The sequence below is a fragment of the Bufo gargarizans genome, chromosome 4 (genome assembly GCF_014858855.1).
Source record: "Bufo gargarizans isolate SCDJY-AF-19 chromosome 4, ASM1485885v1, whole genome shotgun sequence".
Lineage (NCBI taxonomy): Eukaryota > Metazoa > Chordata > Amphibia > Anura > Bufonidae > Bufo > Bufo gargarizans.
The window spans coordinates 465,939,360-465,960,031 of record NC_058083.1 but is presented as its reverse complement, the minus strand read 5'-3'; positions in this window follow the sequence as shown (position 1 = coordinate 465,960,031).

The window sequence follows — 20,672 nt, the reverse complement described above, 5'->3', positions numbered from 1 at the left end:
GCATGCTTCTGGAGCCGTCCTCCTCATTGCTATCTAGTGTGCATGACTCATGCTCCTCTCTCTAGACTAGGCAGAGCTAGACTCAACTGGATTGAGCCTGCTCCTATTCCTTCATGGGGAGAGGTTACACAGCCCCACCTAGTGGGCTGGAGGATACAAACCTCCACACTAGACTTTTACATTGAAGTGCATGCAAAATACAGCAATACATTTTTCCAGTATTGTATCTTTATGATTTTTGCAGCATACAGCTCCAAATTAACATAAAACCCCTTTGCAGTGCACTGCCTCAGAAGGAAGCTGCATGTGGGGACAGATTCCCTTTAACCCCTTAAGGACCGGGCTCATTTTCACCTTAAGGACCAGGCCATTTTTTGCAAATCTGACCAGTGTCACTTTATGTGTGAATAACTTTAAAACGCTTTTACTTATCCAGGCCATTCTGAGATTGTTCTTTCGTCACATACTGTACTTCATGACACTGGTGAAATGGAGTAAAAAAAATGCATTTTTATTTATAAAAAAATACCAAATTTACCCAAAAATTTGTAAAATTTGAAAATTTCCAAGTTTCAATTTCTCTACTTCTATAATACATAATAATACCTCCAAAATAGTTATTAATTTACATTCCCCATATGTCTACTTCATGTTTGGATCATTTTAGGAATGCTGTTTTATTTGTTGGGGACGTTACAAGGCTTAGAAGTTTAGAAGCAAATCTTTAAATTTTTCAGAAATTTTCTAAAACCCACTTTTTAAGGACCAGTTCAGGTCTGAAGTCACTTTGTGAGGCTTACATAATAGAAACCACCCAAAAATGACCCAATTTTGGAAACTACACCCTCAAGGTATTCAAAACTGATTTTACAAATGTTGTTAACCCTTAAGGTGTTCCACAAGAGTTATTGGCAAATGGAGAGGAAATTTCAGAATTTCAGTTTTTTGGCAAAGTTTCCATTTTAATAATTTTTTTCCCAGTAGCAAAGCAAGGGTTAACAGCCAAACAAGACATAATATTTATTGCCCTGATGCTGTAGTTCATAGAAACACCCCATATGCGGTCTTAAACTACTGTATGGGCACACGGCAGGGCGCAGACGGAAAGGAACACCATATGGTTTCTGGAAGAAAGATTTAGCTGGACTGGCTTATTTACACCATGTCCCTTTTGAAGCCCCCCCTGATGCACCCCTAGAGTAGAAACTCCACAAAAGTGACCCCGTTTTGGAAACTACGCCCCTCACAGTATTCAAAACAGATTTTACTAACTTTGTTAACCCTTTAGGTGTTCAACAAGAGTTATTGGCAAATAGAGATGAAATTTCAGAATTTCAATTTTTTGGCAAATTTTCCATTTTATTAAATTTTTTCAAGTAACAAAGCAAGGGTTAACAGCCAAACAAAACTCAATATTTATTGCCCTGATTCTGTAGTTTATAGAAACACCCCATATGTGACCGTAAACTGCTGTACGACCAAACGGCAGGGCGCAGAAGGAAAGGAACGCCATATGGTTTTTGGAAGGCAGATTTTGCTGGACTGGTTTATTTACACCATGTCCCATTTGAAGCCCCCCCCGATGCACCCCTAGAGTAGAAACTCCATAAAAGTGACCCAATGTAAGAAACTATACCCATCAAGGTATTCAAAACATGATTTTTACAAACTTTGTTAACCCTTTAGGTGTTCCACAAGAGCTATTGGCAAATGGAGATGAAATTTTAGAATTTCAATTTTTGGGGGGAATTTTTCAATTTTAATCAATTTGTTCAAGTAACAAAGCAAGGGTTACCAGCCAAACAAAACTCAATATTTGTTACGGTGGCTTCTTGTTCCTTTTGGTTTTCTCCTGCAGAAATTGTCAGTTTAGGAACTAACCATGAGAGTAGTAACGTGGAATGTCAAAGGCCTTCGGTCCCCAGCTAAACGTATGGCAGTGTTGCGCCATCTCAAGAAACACAAAATAGATGTTGCATTTCTGCAGGAGACCCATCTGGAAGAAGTAGATTTTGCGAGGATGCAGAAGCTGTGGGTGGGCCAAGTCGTGGGTTCGCCTTCAATAGGCAAAAAAGCGGGAGTAATGATTTTACTGCACAAGAGGTTGCGTTATAACATCTTAGCAATGTCAACTGATAGTCAGGGGAGATGGCTGCGTCTAAGTATGGACTCCCCAGTAGGTCAGGTAGTAATGTATAATGTTTATGCTCCTAATGATTCCCAGATGGGTTTTTACAATGCATTGGAGAGAGACATCATGATGGAAGGTGCGACAATGTTACTGGTGGGGGGTGATTTTATTCGTGTCCATAGTGTGCAGGAGGACAGGAAGAGGAAGGTCCCCGGGATTGCCATGAAGCGAAGTAGGAATCAGACGTTACTCCCTTTAATGCAACGCACAGGGTTGCAGGATGTATGGCGTTACCATCATCCCGAGGATCGGGAATTCACCCACTACTCCTATGCACAGGGGTCATGGTCCAGGATTGATTACTGGTTGACATCACCGGGGTTGTTGGCCAGGGTCCAGCTGATTGACATTCTCGATCTGGTGATCTCGGACCATGCCCCAGTGGTGATGGAGCTTCTGGACACTATTCCCAGGGGCCAGGATTACATATGGAGGATGCCCCAAAACCTGCCCAAAGATAAAGATTTTGTAGACAGACTAAGAGGTTGGTGGTGGGAGTATGCACAGCATAATGCTGACCACATGATTAATCAGGGCCTTTTCTGGGACGCAGCGAAAGCAGTACTGAGAGGCAGAATAATGTCGTACACGGCGGGGAAGAGAAGAGAGGAAAGGAATAAGTTTGAGGAAGCCACGATGCAGGTTCGGAAAACGTACACTGAGTTCCTTCTAAACCCCTCTGACTCTAATAAGTTACTTTGGGTGACAGCTAAGCATAACTTTGACTACTGTCAAGAAAGGAGGGAGAAGTGGGCCAGTGACTATCAGAGGGCTAAGTTCTTTCGCCTGGGTAATAAAGCGGGGCGGCTGTTGGCAAATTTAACACGCCCCTTTGCTAAGCAGCCATTACTACAGCCTCTTAAGGACGGGAGGGGGAAGTTGTGTACCCAGCCGAAAGAGATAGTAGAAATTCTGGGTGACTTTTACCAGAAACTGTACCACAGTGACCCCTTTGAACCGAGGGATGCAAAGGGCCTATTGGACCAAGTTGATCTGCCGCAACTATCTAGGGACGCGGTAGAAAAGTTAAACGGTGAGATACGAGAGGAGGAGGTACAAGAGACCATAAAATCCCTGTCAAATGGTAAGGCACCAGGCCCCGACGGGTTCCCCGCGGAATTGTACAAAAAGCAATGCACCAAGAATTAGTCCCTACTTTGACCAGGTTGTTCAATAGCATTATGGAAGGGGGGAGCCTACCTGACACTGGAAAGATGGCCTATATCAAGGTCCTCCCGAAACCGGGAAAGGATTTGACGCAGCCAAGTGCGTATAGGCCTATATCTTTGATTAACCAGGACGTCAAGATCCTATCCAAAATCTTGGCTAATAGGCTGGCCACTTGCGTGACTGATCTAATTGGCTCCCACCAAGTAGGTTTCATGAAAGGCAGGTCAGCGGTGACTAATGTCCGTAAAGTCTTGGCCGCCCTGAGCTCAAAGAAGGAAGGGAACAAGGGACCATGTCCAGCATTGCTTGCCATAGATGCCGAAAAGGCTTTTGACAGTGTTAGCTGGCAATGGCTGGACATGGTGCTGGATAGATTTAATATTAAGGGTCATTTTCGGAACTACCTTAAGGCGCTTTATGAAAATCCCCAGGCAAGAGTGAATATACCAGGTTTCCTGTCCAAGTCCATTTCACTCAGCAAAGGTACGAGACAGGGATGCCCCCTATCCCCGTTGCTCTTTAATTTGGCCATGGAACCTATGGCTAGATGGCTATTGAAATCTGATGTCTTTGAGGGGATTAAAATAGGGAGCAGGGAGTTAAAGTTAAGCTGTTTTGCGGATGACATACTGTTATATTTGGGAGCCCCTGAAAGACAACTAGATAGAATATTAGAAGCCTTGGCTGAATACGGTAAGGTGACGGGATTCAGGATCAATGTAGGCAAGAGCCAGTTACTGTTTCTAGGACATGGACCTCACGGTGGGAGCCAATTGGACAATGGAGTGGAGATTAGGAAGGATTATCTGACGTACCTGGGTATTAAGATTGGGCGTACTCCGAGCTCAATATATTCGCTCAATTATCCCCCTCTCTTTTTGAAAATTGAAAAGGAGTTAGACAAATGGAGAGAGCTACCCTTATCCTTATGTGGGAGAGCGCATTTAATTAAAATGATGAGTTTTCCAAAACTACTCTACCCGCTTCAAATTATTCCGCTATTGCTAAAACACGTAGATGTCATAAGGATCCAGAGAGCATTTAACCGCTTCCTGTGGAAAGCAAAAAGACCCCGTATTGCATATGCCAAGCTGACAATGCTAAAGTACGAAGGGGGGCTACAACTCCCGAATGTAAGACACTATAACTTGGCGTCGTTATTTAGGCATATACGAGACTGGGTGTGGGGGACAAGTCACTACTCGGCGACTATGTTCGAGAAGGAACTGGCTGGCAGGGAGAATTTGGAGGCCCTGCTACATTCCAAACTAAGAGATATCCCAACAAACATCAAGCAGGAGGTATTACTAAAAGATACTTTAATGGCGTGGAAGGCGATTAGAAAGATATATGGGCTCCCCTATTATATTTCACCAAGGCTACCTTTGTGGTCATTGCCAGCGTTTCCCCAAGGTAGGGAAAATAGGCTATTCCAGACATGGAGAAGCAAGAACATCAGGAGACTTAGTGACCTGTTGCAGCACAACAGTTCTCAGTGGCTGTCCTGGGAGCAAGTGAAGGAGAAGTATGACCTTCCGGACACACAGTACCTGCCCTACCAGCAGATTAAAAGCTATTGCAGAGCACAGGCGAATACATTGGGCGAATCTGATAGGTTGGCATGGTTTGCGGCCCTACTGGGCAGTGATAGCTCCCCTATGTCTTTGTCAGACCTGCACCACAGGCTCCACAATATTCAGACAATAAGACTAGTTAAACAGGCCTATAAACCATGGGAAAGGGAACTCGCTGACCAAAACATTGGAAAAAAAATGAGAGAGGGGCTGGAATGTCTGAGGCGGGCGACATATAATGAGCAATGGAGGGAGTCGCAACTGAGACTAATGCACAGGGCAACTTATGCGTTCAATCTGTCCTATCAAGATGCGCCTACGCATTATTTGCGAGAATGCCCCAAGTGTGATCTCTCGAGGGCTGGGCTCCTGCATGCCATATGGGAGTGTTCAAAATTACAACCGCTGTGGCAGCAAGCAGTGGCGACAATAAAAGAGGTTTGGGGAGTGGTAGTGGGGCTAACTCCCCAACAATGCATCTTTCACTATATACCGAGGAACCAAGATGAGGAAATGGGATCAGTGGTTATTAAGGCAGGGGTGCATCTTTTGCTGATGTCTGTGAAAAAGTCTTTATTAAGACACTGGTTGGAAAGGGAGGTTCCATCATGGGATGAAGTGCTCGGAACGATGAAGGATATCCTCTATTTAGAAAGATTAGAAGTGGAACAGGACAAAGAAGTGCTAGTGGGGAAGTTCATGAGAAAATGGAAGAGTTTTGTCGAGAAGTTCTTATCCCCCTGTGAAATCAAAGAACTGATGAGCCCATTCAAGCTGACCAAATGGTATTTGGAAGCGCAACTTGCTAACCGACTGGGGAAACTGGAGGTATAAGGTGATGCGAGTGATCTCAAGGAGGGGAAGACGTAGCTCAAGAGGGTTATCCAATGACCAGACTAGGGTTCCAGGGGCGGGGGGATGGGGGTGGGGTGAAAAGTTTTATAAAATATAAGTGGGGGAGTCGTGCAGTGATGTATATTTGTGCAATTCCTATGTACTGCTTTATACCTTGTATGTTATCTGCTGGTGTACTCATTGTATGATTCCTGCTACTTCAATAAAGCGATGTTTAAAAAAAAAAAACTCAATATTTATTGCCCTGATTCTCTAGTTTATAGAAACACCCCATATGTGGTCGCAAACTACTGTACGGGCACACGGCAGGGCGTAGAAGGAAAGGAGCGCCATGTGGTTTTTGGAAGGCAGATTTTGCTGGACTGGTTTATTTACACCATGTCACATTTAAAGCCCCCCTGATGCATGTCTAGAGTAGAAACTCCATAAAAGTGACCCCATTTTGGAAACTATGGGATAAGGTGGCAGTTTTGTTGGGACTATTTTTAGGGTACATATGATTTTTGGTTCCTCTATATTACATTTTTGTGATGCAGGGTTACAAAAAATTGAAATTCTGAAATTTCATCTCTATTTGCCAATAACTCTTGTGGAACACTTAAAGGGTTAACAGAGTTTGTAAAAATCAGTTTTGAATACCTTGAGGGGGGTAGTTTCTTACATGGGGTCACTTTTATGGAGTTTCTACTCTAGGGGTGCATCAGGGGGGCTTCAAATGGGACATGGTGTAAATAAACCAGTCCAGCAAAATCTGCCTTCTTTACTTGTGCGCCCTGCCGTTTGGTCATACAGCAGTTTACTGACCACATATGGGGTGTTTCTGTAAACTTCAGAATCAGGGCAATAAATATAAAGTTTTGTTTGGCTGTTAACCCTTGCTTTGTTTCTAGAAAAAAAGGATTAAAATTGAAAATTTGCCAAAAATAGCTGTTTTGGCACTGTTCATTTGTTCATTTGAGGAGTTAGGTCATGAGGTATTTTTATAGAGCAGATTCTTACGGACGTGGAAATACCTAATATGTCTACTTTTTTAAATGTATATAGGTTTTACACTATAATATCCTTTTTTTTTAAAAAAAAAAAACATTTTAGTATCTCCATAGGCAGAAAATGAAAAACAAAAAAATTGTGGCAATTCTGGAGGAGCTGCTCAGCCCATGACACTGTAGCGTGTCTTTAGTTAGGGGAGCAGCCCGACCGCATGTGGACCGCAGTAATCGACTAACCCCAGCAAAATATGCATACAATGGAGGATATCGGCGCGGTCCACATGCACCACAAGAGCAAACTACACAGAATGTAGCAATTATATAGAACACACAAGAATGCACCAAACAGATATAACACTGACTATGCTGGCAAGACATAAGTAAAGGTATTAAAAGCTGAGACTTTTGCCAATATGTTCCAGTCATGGAGATATCGGAGCCCAACATGCACCACGTCACGGTATCTCAGCATGGCAAGGGGTCCTAACCACTGCTCTGACTATGGTGTGAACACGGTCTGGGGATGATATAATTCAGCTCACAGCCAAGCTCCCCACAATTGCCCAGCATGAATACTGCAGTTGTACAATGTGGATGAAGCCAGGCCGTGAGCCACACCCACACCAGACCATGTGATGGAGGTTACCAGGTGCAAAAAAGTGTTAGAGTTATCTCCATAGTTTGAGAGTCATTTTTTTTTTGGGCCGATTGTCTTAGGTAGGGGCTCATTTTTGGCGGGATGAGAGGATGGTTTTATTAGCACTATTTTGTGGTGCACATAACTTTTTGATCGCTTGCTATTACACTTTTTGTGATGTAAGGTGACCAAAAAATTGCTTTTTTTTACACCATTTTTAATTATTTTCTTTGACTGTGTTCATCTGAGGGGTTAGGTCATGGGGTATTTTTATAGTTCAGGTTCTTACGGACGCGGCCATACCTAATTTGTCAATTTTTTTAATTTATTTTAGTTTTAGAAAAAAAATGTTTTAGTGTCTCCAAAGTCGGAGAGCTATAGTTTTTTTTTTTTTTCTGGGCGATTGTCTGTGGCTAAATAGAATTAAAATTGGGGAAGGGGATTATAAATTTAGTACTCCATGGAAGTGTGGTACTCCCTGAAGCAACCGTCAATGCAGAGGCCCGGATGATCGGGGCACGTGTCACAGTGGTGGTGTCCTTCCGTATCCCCCTACTGTGACACACTCTGCAATTTTTGGGGGAACGTCCCTTCTTTCCAGTATGCAGGGCCGTCTTTACCAAGGGGCAAAAGGGGCAGCTGCCCCGGGCCCAGTTGCTCCTGAGGGGCCCAAGGCAGCTGCCTCTTGAGCCCTGCTAGCCACTGCCCTGGGTGACAGGCTGTCAGCTACACAGGGGGTGCTGCCTTGCCATACCTGCTGGCACTGAGTCCAGGCATCGTACTGTGTCTGTGAGAGCTGTGATCTAGGACCTTAGATGACATCATCACCATGTGACCAGTACTAGTCCAACCTGATGTCTCTCAGCCTTTTATTGTTGAAGTCGATGCGTCAGAGGTGGGAGTGGGGGCAGTGCTGTCTCAGGGTCCATCTCCTGGCAAATGGCGTCCTTGTGCTTTCTTTTCTAAAAACTATCTGCAGCAGAAAAGAACTACAATATTGGCAATAGGGAACTATTAGCTATTAAACTAGCGTTTGAAGAATGGCGTCACTTTTTAGAGGGGGCAGTCCACCCTGTCACTGTGATTACGGACCACAAAAATCTTCTGTACCTCGAATCAGCTAAGCGTCTCACTCCTAGACAAGCTAGGTGGTCGCTATTTTTTTTACCAGGTTTAACTTTGTTATTACCTATCGTCCTGGGGCAAAAAATACCAAGGCTGATGCACTCTCGTTGTTTCCCTGGAGGGGGTAATGTGAGTGATCCGGTACCCATTCTTCAAAGAGGAGTGGTTGTTTCTGTGGTACACTCTGCTCTGGAGGGGAAGGTGTTAGAGGCCCAGGGGTATGCCCCGGTCTCTTGCCCCTCAGAGAAATTGTTTGTACCGTTGAACCTGCGTTTCGAATTATTAAAGGAACATCATAATTCGGCACTTGCTGGGCACCCGGGTAGTAAAGCAACCTTGGAGCTATTGTCTCGTCGTTTTTCGTGGCCAAAGTTGCGTCAGGGTGTATTGGATTTTGTTTCTTCTTGTTCTACCTGTGCGCGCGTAAAAGTTTTGCATACACGTCCTGCAGGGTCTCTATTACCACTCGTCATTCCCAATAGACCATGGACACATCTGTCAATGGATTTTATCACTGACTTACCTTTGTCTGCGTGTAAAACAGTTATTTTGGTAGTAGTGGACAGGTTTAGCAAAATGGTACACTTCATTGCGTTACCCGCACTACCTAATGCTAAGACTCTTGCTCAGGTATTCATCAGTGAAATCGTGAAGCTTCACGGGGTCCCTTCCGATGTTGTTTCGGATTGGGGTACCCAGTTTATTTCTAAATTTTGGAAAGCTTTTTGTTCCCGTTTGGGGGTACACTTGTCATTTTCCTCAGCTTTCCATCCTCAGTCGAATGGACAGACTGAGCGTACCAACCAAAACCTTGAGACATATCTAAGATGTTTTGTGTCTGAAAACCAAGAGTTGTGGTCATCATATTTACCGTTAGCTGAGTTTGCCATAAATAATCGTCGTCAGGAATCCACTGGCAAGTCACCATTTCTTGGTGCATATGGTTTTCATCCCCAATTCTGTACTTTCAAAGAGGGGGGGTCTTCTGGGGTTCCCGAAGAGGAACGGTTTTCGTCATCTCTTTCATCGGTATGGCAGAAGGTGCAAGCTAACTTGAAAAATATGGGAGGTAAATACAAATGCATGGCTGATAAGAGACGGTCGCCAGGTCTGGACCTAGGAGGGAATGACTATGTGTGGTTGTCTACTAGGAATATTAAATTAAAGATTCCCTCTTGGAAACTGGGTCCTAGGTTCATTGGCCCTTACAAAATTGTAGCCATCATCAACCCCGTGGCTTTTCGCCTGGAGCTACCTCAGACTTTTAAAATCCATAAAACGTCTTTCATAAGTCGTTACTCAAAAAATATGTTCCACCTCTAGAACCGTCACCGCTGCCACCCCCTCCTGTTGTTGTGGATGGTAATCTAGAGTTTCCGATATCCCAAATTGTTAATTTTCGTCGGGTCTGCCGCTCTCTTCAATATCTGGTGCATTGGAGAGGTTACGGTCCCGAGGAAAGAATGTGGGTTCCTGCGTCTGAGGTAAACGCCGACAGGCTAGTTCGGGCTTTTCATGCCTCTCATCCTGAGAGACCTGGTCCTGAGTGTCCGGAGGCCCTTTGTAGAGAGGGGGGTACTGTCACGAGGGTGTTAAGAACCACGCCTGACTCCGTTATACCCGGGGTCAGGAAATCGCAGAGGTTGGCTGCGCGCTCTATGTAAGATAGGGCTGTTTACTTATGGTAGCTTTCTGGGTTTGCTTTGCAACCCTTTTTGGCTCACTCAGGGATCCGTAGCTCCTTCTCCTCAGCTGTTCCTTGTCCAGCACTCCCAACCTCCTTATATTCCGCTCTCACACTTCTCTGGTTGCCAGATATAGAGCTTCCTGCCTGGACTTCTATACTGACCCACTGGAGCTGTGTTGCTGTGTTCTCTGGTTGTTGGTCCAGAACGTTTCCCTCCGGATCCCTGTTGGACCTTTGTGGTCTGCTGTGGTTGCCCACCTGGGTTTATGTATTTGTCTGTATTGTCTGTCCTCTCCCTGGGGTTTCCCTCTTAGTGTCAGTGGTGCGGACTAGCGATCCCACCGGCCCGTTCACTATCTAGGGCTCATTTTAGGGAAAGCCAGGGTTTAGGCACGTGATCGCCGCACGGGTGAGGAACCCGTCTAGGGATGTCAGGGCAGTCAGGTGCCAGCCGCAAGGTGAGTCAGGGGTCACCACCTTTCCCTCTCCCTTGGGCAGGGCTTTCCCTTTTCCCTCCCTGTGCGTGACGCCGGTCATTACAGTGGGGTACTGTATAGTGTGGGGTGCTATACTGCATACTGTGGGGTGCTGGGGTGCACTGTAACACTAGGGTGAGTCGAGCCCTGGTCTCCTTCCTGCAGAGTGGTGCCCACTTCCAACCTGAGCCCAGAGCACTGATCCTGAGCCGCTGGGGTCTTCAGAACTGGAAGTATTTATATCACTCTTCTCTACCAGATGTGTGGATTTTTTGTGTGTGTGTTGTGGTGGAGGGCGTGATTGCCTGCTAAGGTGTGGGAAGGCGGGATCCAGGGGGCCCAAGTAAATTTTTGCCCAGGGTCCAATCAATATTAAAGACGGCCCTGCCAGTATGGGGGACCATACCAGTTCCCGAGGGACTCCCGTCTGCTCCTTCCCGGTCAGAAAAGATCAGGGCCTTGAGGACTGCCTCATAGAACTGCAGGAATCTCCGTGTTGTCAGCGCTCTGGGACAGCACAGAAGAGTTGTACAAGGCAACCTGTACCAAGTAGACCGCAACTTTTTTGTACCATGCCTGCGTTTTGCGCATGGCGTTATATGGCTTGAGGACTTGATTAGAGAGATCAACTCCTCCCATATACCGATTGTAGTCAACGACACAACGGCATTGATTTTTCTGCACGGTCCCACAAGCTGACGTGGATCTGGCGGCGAGGGACTGGAACAAGGGGATACTAGAATAAAAGTAATCCACGTACAGGTGGTAACCCTTTTCTAGCAGTGGGTGCATAAGGTCCCACACAAGTTTCCCGCTAACACCCAGAGTGGGGGGACATTCGGAGGAAAGCAGGGCGTATGCCTCCTCGGCCGAGAACATCTGGCGGGCCATAGGGTGTGTGTGCGTGTGTGGAAAACTTTATTTAGTGTGTGTGTGTGTGTGTGTGGTGGGGGGGGGGTTCGCGTACACTTATCCCTAAAACTAACAGAAAAATAAAAAAACTAACTAAAAAAAATGAAAGCCCAATAATTTTTTTTTTTTATAAATAAGATTCTAACTCGCTGATCAGCGGTGGGGTGGGCCACAGTCTGCGTATGCACAACAAAAAAACACTTGGGGGGCAAGCTGCAGCACCCCTGGGGGTCTAGGGTCACACAGCTGAGTGTGCTGTGGACCCCAGAAACACCCTCAGGATGACGCTGAAAAAAACCCTTTTTCCCCCCTTAAACTCTCCCTAATCTCCCTGCCTAATCTAAGTTGTCCCTAACCCTGTCCCTAGGTACCTGTGGTGGCTCAGATGGGGGTGCTGGGTACAGATGAGGGGTGCTGGGCTCCACGAGGCTCCTCTCTCCACGGCTCCAGGAAGCAGAATGGAGGAGGAGAGCAGAGCTGGGGGAAGTCAACCCCCCCACCCGCCCTGCAGCCAATAGGAAGCGATCCTGAGAGGTGATTTCACCATCACCTCTCAGGATCTAAGGATGGTGATTGGTGGTATATTATCACACTACCGATCACCATCCTATTCCGGGTTATCTGGTCACCCGATTAACCCGGAAACGCAGTAAACCGCAGGTCTGAAATGAACTGCGGTTTTCTGCGATTGCCGAAACGGAGGGCATTGTCACACAGTGCCTGCCCCGAATGTTTTGACCTAATGACGCCCCTGGCCAGAGGTGGGAGAACGGAGCCTCTAGGACAGGCATGTCCAAACTGCTGCCCTCCAGCTGTTGCAAAACTAAAACTCCCAGCATGCCCTAATAGCTGTAAGCTATCCAGGCATGCTGGGATGTGTAGTTTTGCAACAGCTGGAGGGCCGCAGTTTGGACATGCCTTCTCTAGGAGCAGGGGCAATGCCCCCCCTGCTCCTAGAGGCTAATTAGCATATTATAAAAGTTTGTTTTTCTCAATAACCGCGGCAGGCAGTGAGATGGCACCAATATAGTTATGTTCAGCTGACATTAGCACATCGTTATTGTCAGCCAGCTTAATACCCATTTTTCTGGTGACAGAAACCCTTTAACCACTTCAGCCCCCCTAGCTGAAACACCCTTTTTACACTTCTGCACTACACTACTTTCACCGTTTATTGCTCGGTCATGCAACTTACCACCCAAATGAATTTTACCTCCTTTTCTTCTCACTAATAGCTTTCATTTTTACTTTTTTTTGTTATTAATCGAAATTTAACGAAATTTTTGCAAAAAAATGTCATTTTTCACTTTCAGTTGTAAATTTGTTTTTAAAAACCGACATCCATATATAAATTTTTCGCTAAATTTATTGTTCTACATGTCTATGATAAAAAAAAAATGTTTGGGTAAAAAGAAAAAAATGGTTTGGGTAAAAGTTATAGCATTTACAAACTATGGTACAAAAATTTGAGAATTTCCGCTTTTTGAAGCAGCTCTGACTTTCTGAGCACCTGTCATTAGAGTTGAGCGAACACCTGGATGTTCGGGTTCGAGAAGTTCGGCCGAACATCCCGGAAATGTTCGGGTTCGGGATCCGAACCCGATCCGAACTTCGTCCCGAACCCGAACCCCATTGAAGTCAATGGGGACCCGAACTTTTCGGCACTAAAAAGGCTGTAAAACAGCCCAGGAAAGAGCTAGAGGGCTGCAAAAGGCAGCAACATGTAGGTAAATCCCCTGCAAACAAATGTGGATAGGGAAATGAATTAAAATAAAAATAAAATAAATAAAAATTAACCAAAATCAATTGGAGAGAGGTTCCATAGCAGAGAATCTGGCTTCCCGTCACCCACCACTGGAACAATTCTAGTAAGAAGCAGGGCGGCAATACCAGAGGGTTAGACGGATCGTTAGTGATAGGGATATGTGTCAAACAAGATTAGACGATATGACCAATAAATTTAGAGAGCGAGGCTACCCCCCTGATCTATTGAAAATACAGTGTAATAAAGCTGAGATTACACCACCAGATAGAACTAAGAAAGAAACAAGGATCCCCTTAGTGATTAAATACCATCCCTGGTCCCAGCGCCTTAGGACTATTGTTAATCAACATTGGCACATATTATCTAAGTCCTATCCACGGATAGGAGAGTTCCAGAGGCCACCCATGATATGCTAAAAACGGGCAGAAAATATTAGGGATAAAATAGTCCGGGCGGATGTGGGAAGTAATAAAATAGAAAGAGGACAGAGTACTTTATCTACACCTAGACGGGGCACTTTTCCTTGTTTAAACTGTGTCAATTGTTCCAGCGTTATAAAGGGTTCATGTTTCTCCCACCCTCACTCGTTCACTTGTGATAGTAGATTTGTGGTTTACATTCTTAAATGTCCATGTGGATTACTATATGTGGGGGAAACCTCAATGAGAATGAAGGACAGACTAAGTAAACACAAATCTACTATCCGTAAACAGAATTTATTACTCCCAATACCCCTTCATTTTTATGATAAAAAACACAACATCTCGCAGTTGAGGTATCAGATTATTGAAGGTGTATCATTACCCCGTCGAGGGGGTGACAGAAATAAATTGTTATTGAAAAGGGAGGCTTACTGGATCCATCGTCTTCAGACAATGGAGCCCAGGGGCCTCAATCGTGAGTACAATGTGTCCTGCTTCCTATAAGGCATTCGGCCTTATGCAATCTGATAAATATATTTCTTTTTTTCTTCAGCGTGATTAATCACTGCAAGAATGGACTATGTGACTGAAAATCTTCGCCAGTATAGAGTGGATATGTTTTTTGCGAATTTTCAATTGCGAATTTTCAGTTGCGAATTTTTAGTTGCGAATTTTCAATTGCGAATTTTCAATGTTCAATTGCGAATTTTCAGTTGCGAATTTTCAATTGCGAATTTTTCAATGCGAATTTTTCATTGCGATTATTTGATATGCGAATTTTATTTAATGAGGGAGGCGGAGCTTCTTTGATGATGTCAGTTCCTTTGTGTTTCATTTATGTATAAATAGCTGGAGTGTAAGATGTTTTATGCAGTCTGATGAAAGCACATCTGTGCTGAAACGCGTCACTATGCCATTTTGAATATGTGACTGAATAAATCTACATTGTGATCTACATCAGCGAAGTGCCGGTCCTTTCCTTTGAAACCACCACTGGAACAGTCCATTCTCAGATATTTAGGCCCCGGCACCCAGGCAGAGGAGAGAGGTCCCGTAACAGAGAATCTGTCTTCATGTCAGCAGAGAATTAGTCTGCATGTCATAGCAGAGAATGAGGCTTCACGTCAGCCACCACTGCAACAGTCCATTGGCATATATTTAGGCCCAGCACCCAGGCAGAGGAGGGAGGTCCCGTAACAGAGAATCTGTCTTCATGTCAGCAGAGAATTAGTCTGCATGTCATAGCAGAGAATGAGGCTTCACGTCAGCCACCACTGCAACAGTCCATTGGCATATATTTAGGCCCAGCACACACACAGGCAGAGGAGAGAGGTCCCGTAACAGAGAATCTGGCTTCATGTCAGCAGAGAATCAGTCTGCATGTCATAGCAGAGAATGAGGCTTCACGTCAGCCACCACTGCAACAGTCCATTGGCATATATTTAGGCCCAGCACACACACAGGCAGAGGAGAGAGGTCCCGTAACAGAGGATCTGGCTTCATGTCAGCAGAGAATCAGTCTGCATGTCATAGCAGAGAATCAGGCTTCACGTCAGCCACCACTGCAACAGTCCATTGTCATAAATTTAGGCCCAGCACCCAGGCAGAGGAGAGAGGTCCCGTAACAGACAATCTGGCTTCATGTCAGCAGAGAATTAGTCTGCATGTCATAGCAGAGAATGAGGCTTCACGTCAGCCACCACTGCAACAGTCCATTGGCATATATTTAGGCCTAGCACACAGGCAGAGGAGAGAGGTCCCGTAACAGACAATCTGGCTTCATGTCAGCAGAGAATCAGTCTGCATGTCATAGCAGAGAATGAGGCTTCACGTCAGCCACCACTGCAACAGTCCATTGGCATATATTTAGGCCCAGCACACACACAGGCAGAGGAGAGAGGTCCCGTAACAGAGAATCTGGCTTCATGTCAGCAGAGAATCAGTCTGCATGTCATAGCAGAGAATGAGGCTTCACGTCAGCCACCACTGCAACAGTCCATTGGCATATATTTAGGCCTAGCACACAGGCAGAGCAGAGAGGTCCCGTAACAGACAATCTGGCTTCATGACAGCAGAGAATCAGTCTGCATGTCATAGCAGAGAATGAGGCTTCACGTCACCCACCATGTCCGACCATGTCCACGACCATGTCCACGTCCGCGTCCCTTACTAGATGTTTTTCTCATTGTTATGGTTCACCACAACAACAAATATATTATTTGGCCCAATGTATTGTATTCAAATTCAGCGGGATATAAATTTGAGGCCTAGTATTTAGGCGCTGGGTGACCGGTATGGATTTAGTGACAGAATTAGACTTGGAAATGCACAGAAGCGTGTGTGTGTGAAGTTATTCTGAATGACCCAATGTGCACCTTGAATATTATATACCCTTTTAGGGATAGATTTCAAATAGCTCTGATATAGCAGAAACCACTAAATTATGAAATTGCTAAATTGGGAATTGTATTTCAACCCAGAACAAGAAATGTGCTTGAACGGACACTAAATAACTCGCCCAGCTACAGCACTAACGAGAGATTTAGCAGGATATAAATTTGAGGCCTAGTATTTAGGCGCTGGGTGACAGGTATGGGTTTAGTGACAGAATTAGACTTAGAAATACACAGTAGCGGGTGTGTGTGAAGTTATTCTGAATGACCCAATGTGCACCTTGAATATTATATACCCTTTTAGGGATAGATTTCAAATAGCTCTGATATAGCAGAAACCACTAAATTATGAAATTGCTAAATTGGGAATTGTATTTCAACCCAGAACAAGAAATGTGCTTGAACGGACACTAAATAACTCGCCCAGCTACAGCACTAACGAGAGACTTAGCAGGATATAAATTTGAGGCCTAGTATTTAGGCGCTGGGTGACAGGTATGGGTTTAGTGACAGAATTAGACTTGGAAATACACAGTAGCGGGTGTGTGTGAAGTTATTCTGAATGACCCAATGTGCACCTTGAATATTATATACCCTTTTAGGGATAGATTTCAAATAGCTCTGATATAGCAGAAACCACTAAATTATGAAATTGCTAAATTGGGAATTGTATTTCAACCCAGAACAAGAAATGTGCTTGAACGGACACTAAATAACTCGCCCAGCTACAGCACTAACGAGAGATTTAGCAGGATATAAATTTGAGGCCTAGTATTTAGGCGCTGGGTGACAGGTATGGGTTTAGTGACAGAATTAGACTTGGAAATGCACAGAAGCGTGTGTGTGTGAAGTTATTCTGAATGACCCAATGTGCACCTTGAATATTATATACCCTTTTAGGGATAGATTTCAAATAGCTCTGATATAGCAGAAACCACTAAATTATGAAATTGCTAAATTGGGAATTGTATTTCAACCCAGAACAAGAAATGTGCTTGAACGGACACTAAATAACTCGCCCAGCTACAGCACTAACGAGAGATTTAGCAGGATATAAATTTGAGGCCTAGTATTTAGGCGCTGGGTGACAGGTATGGGTTTAGTGACAGAATTAGACTTGGAAATGCACAGAAGCGTGTGTGTGTGAAGTTATTCTGAATGACCCAATGTGCACCTTGAATATTATATACCCTTTTAGGGATAGATTTCAAATAGCTCTGATATAGCAGAAACCACTAAATTATGAAATTGCTAAATTGGGAATTGTATTTCAACCCAGAACAAAAAATGTGCTTTGACGGACACTAAATAACTTTCCCAGCCACAACAGGACAGCGTTAACGAGAGATTTAGCAGGATATAAATTTGAGGCCTAGTATTTAGGCGCTGGGTGACAGGTATGGGTTTAGTGACAGAATTAGACTTGGAAATACACAGTAGCGGGTGTGTGTGAAGTTATTCTGAATGACCCAATGTGCACCTTGAATATTATATACCCTTTTAGGGATAGATTTCAAATAGCTCTGATATAGCAGAAACCACTAAATTATGAAATTGCTAAATTGGGAATTGTATTTCAACCCAGAACAAGAAATGTGCTTGAACGGACACTAAATAACTCGCCCAGCTACAGCACTAACGAGAGATTTAGCAGGATATAAATTTGAGGCCTAGTATTTAGGCGCTGGGTGACAGGTATGGGTTTAGTGACAGAATTAGACTTGGAAATGCACAGAAGCGTGTGTGTGTGAAGTTATTCTGAATGACCCAATGTGCACCTTGAATATTATATACCCTTTTAGGGATAGATTTCAAATAGCTCTGATATAGCAGAAACCACTAAATTATGAAATTGCTAAATTGGGAATTGTATTTCAACCCAGAACAAGAAATGTGCTTGAACGGACACTAAATAACTCGCCCAGCTACAGCACTAACGAGAGATTTAGCAGGATATAAATTTGAGGCCTAGTATTTAGGCGCTGGGTGACAGGTATGGGTTTAGTGACAGAATTAGACTTGGAAATGCACAGAAGCGTGTGTGTGTGAAGTTATTCTGAATGACCCAATGTGCACCTTGAATATTATATACCCTTTTAGGGATAGATTTCAAATAGCTCTGATATAGCAGAAACCACTAAATTATGAAATTGCTAAATTGGGAATTGTATTTCAACCCAGAACAAGAAATGTGCTTGAACGGACACTAAATAACTCGCCCAGCTACAGCACTAACGAGAGATTTAGCAGGATATAAATTTGAGGCCTAGTATTTAGGCGCTGGGTGACAGGTATGGGTTTAGTGACAGAATTAGACTTAGAAATACACAGTAGCGGGTGTGTGTGAAGTTATTCTGAATGACCCAATGTGCACCTTGAATATTATATACCCTTTTAGGGATAGATTTCAAATAGCTCTGATATAGCAGAAACCACTAAATTATGAAATTGCTAAATTGGGAATTGTATTTCAACCCAGAACAAAAAATGTGCTTTGACGGACACTAAATAACTTTCCCAGCCACAACAGGACAGCGTTAACGAGAGATTTAGCAGGATATAAATTTGAGGCCTAGTATTTAGGCGCTGGGTGACAGGTATGGGTTTAGTGACAGAATTAGACTTGGAAATACACAGTAGCGGGTGTGTGTGAAGTTATTCTGAATGACCCAATGTGCACCTTGAATATTATATACCCTTTTAGGGATAGATTTCAAATAGCTCTGATATAGCAGAAACCACTAAATTATGAAATTGCTAAATTGGGAATTGTATTTCAACCCAGAACAAGAAATGTGCTTGAACGGACACTAAATAACTCGCCCAGCTACAGCACTAACGAGAGATTTAGCAGGATATAAATTTGAGGCCTAGTATTTAGGCGCTGGGTGACAGGTATGGGTTTAGTGACAGAATTAGACTTGGAAATACACAGTAGCGGGTGTGTGTGAAGTTATTCTGAATGACCCAATGTGCACCTTGAATATTATATACCCTTTTAGGGATAGATTTCAAATAGCTCTGATATAGCAGAAACCACTAAATTATGAAATTGCTAAATTGGGAATTGTATTTCAACCCAGAACAAGAAATGTGCTTGAACGGACACTAAATAACTCGCCCAGCTACAGCACTAAGGACAGATTTAGCTGGATATAAATTTGAGGCCTAGTATTTAGGCGCTGGGTGACAGGTATGGGTTTAGTGACAGAATTAGACTTGGAAATACACAGTAGCGGGTGTGTGTGAAGTTATTCTGAATGTCCCTATGTGCACCTTCAATATGATCTACCCTTTTAGGGATAGATTTCAAATAGCTCTGATATAGCAGAAACCACTAAATTATGAAATTGCTAAATTGGGAATTGTATTTCAACCCAGAACAAGAAATGTGCTTGAACGGACACTAAATAACTCGCCCAGCTACAGCACTAACGAGAGATTTAGCAGGATATAAATTTGAGGCCTAGTATTTAGGCGCTGGGTGACAGGTATGGGTTTAGTGACAGAATTAGACTTAGAAATACACAGTAGCGGGTGTGTGTGAAGTTATTCTGAATGACCCAATGTGCACCTTGAATATTATATACCCTTTTAGGGATAGATTTCAAATAGCTCTGATATAGCAGAAACCACTAAATTATGAAATTGCTAAATTGGGAATTGTATTTCAACCCAGAACAAAAAATGTGCTTTGACGGACACTAAATAACTTTCCCAGCCACAACAGGACAGCGTTAACGAGAGATTTAGCAGGATATAAATTTGAGGCCTAGTATTTAGGCGCTGGGTGACAGGTATGGGTTTAGTGACAGAATTAGACTTGGAAATACACAGTAGCGGGTGTGTGTGAAGTTATTCTGAATGACCCAATGTGCACCTTGAATATTATATACCCTTTTAGGGATAGATTTCAAATAGCTCTGATATAGCAGAAACCACTAAGTTATGAAATTGCTAAATTGGGAATTGTATTTCAACCCAGAACAAGAAATGTGCTTGAACGGACACTAAATAACTCGCCCAGCTACAGCACTAAGGACAGATTTAGCTGGATATAAATTTGAGGCATAGTATTTAGGCGCTGGGTGACAGGTATGGGTTTAGTGACAGAATTAGACTTGGAAATGCACAGTAGCGGGTGTGTGAAGTTATTCTGAATGACCCTATGTGCACCTTGAATATTATATACCCTTTTAGGGATAGATTTCAAATAGATCTGATACAGCAGAAACCACTAAATTTTTAAATTGCTAAATTGGGAATTGTATTTCAACCCAGAACAAAAAATGTGCTTTGACGGACACTAAATAACTTTCCCAGCCACAACAGGACAGCGGTAACGAGAGATTTAGCGGGATATAAATTTGAGGCCTAGTATTTAGGCGCTGGGTGACCGGTATGGATTTAGTGACAGAATTAGACTGGGATATGGCCAAAAAATAACCACACTATTGCTGGTTAAATGCACTTGGT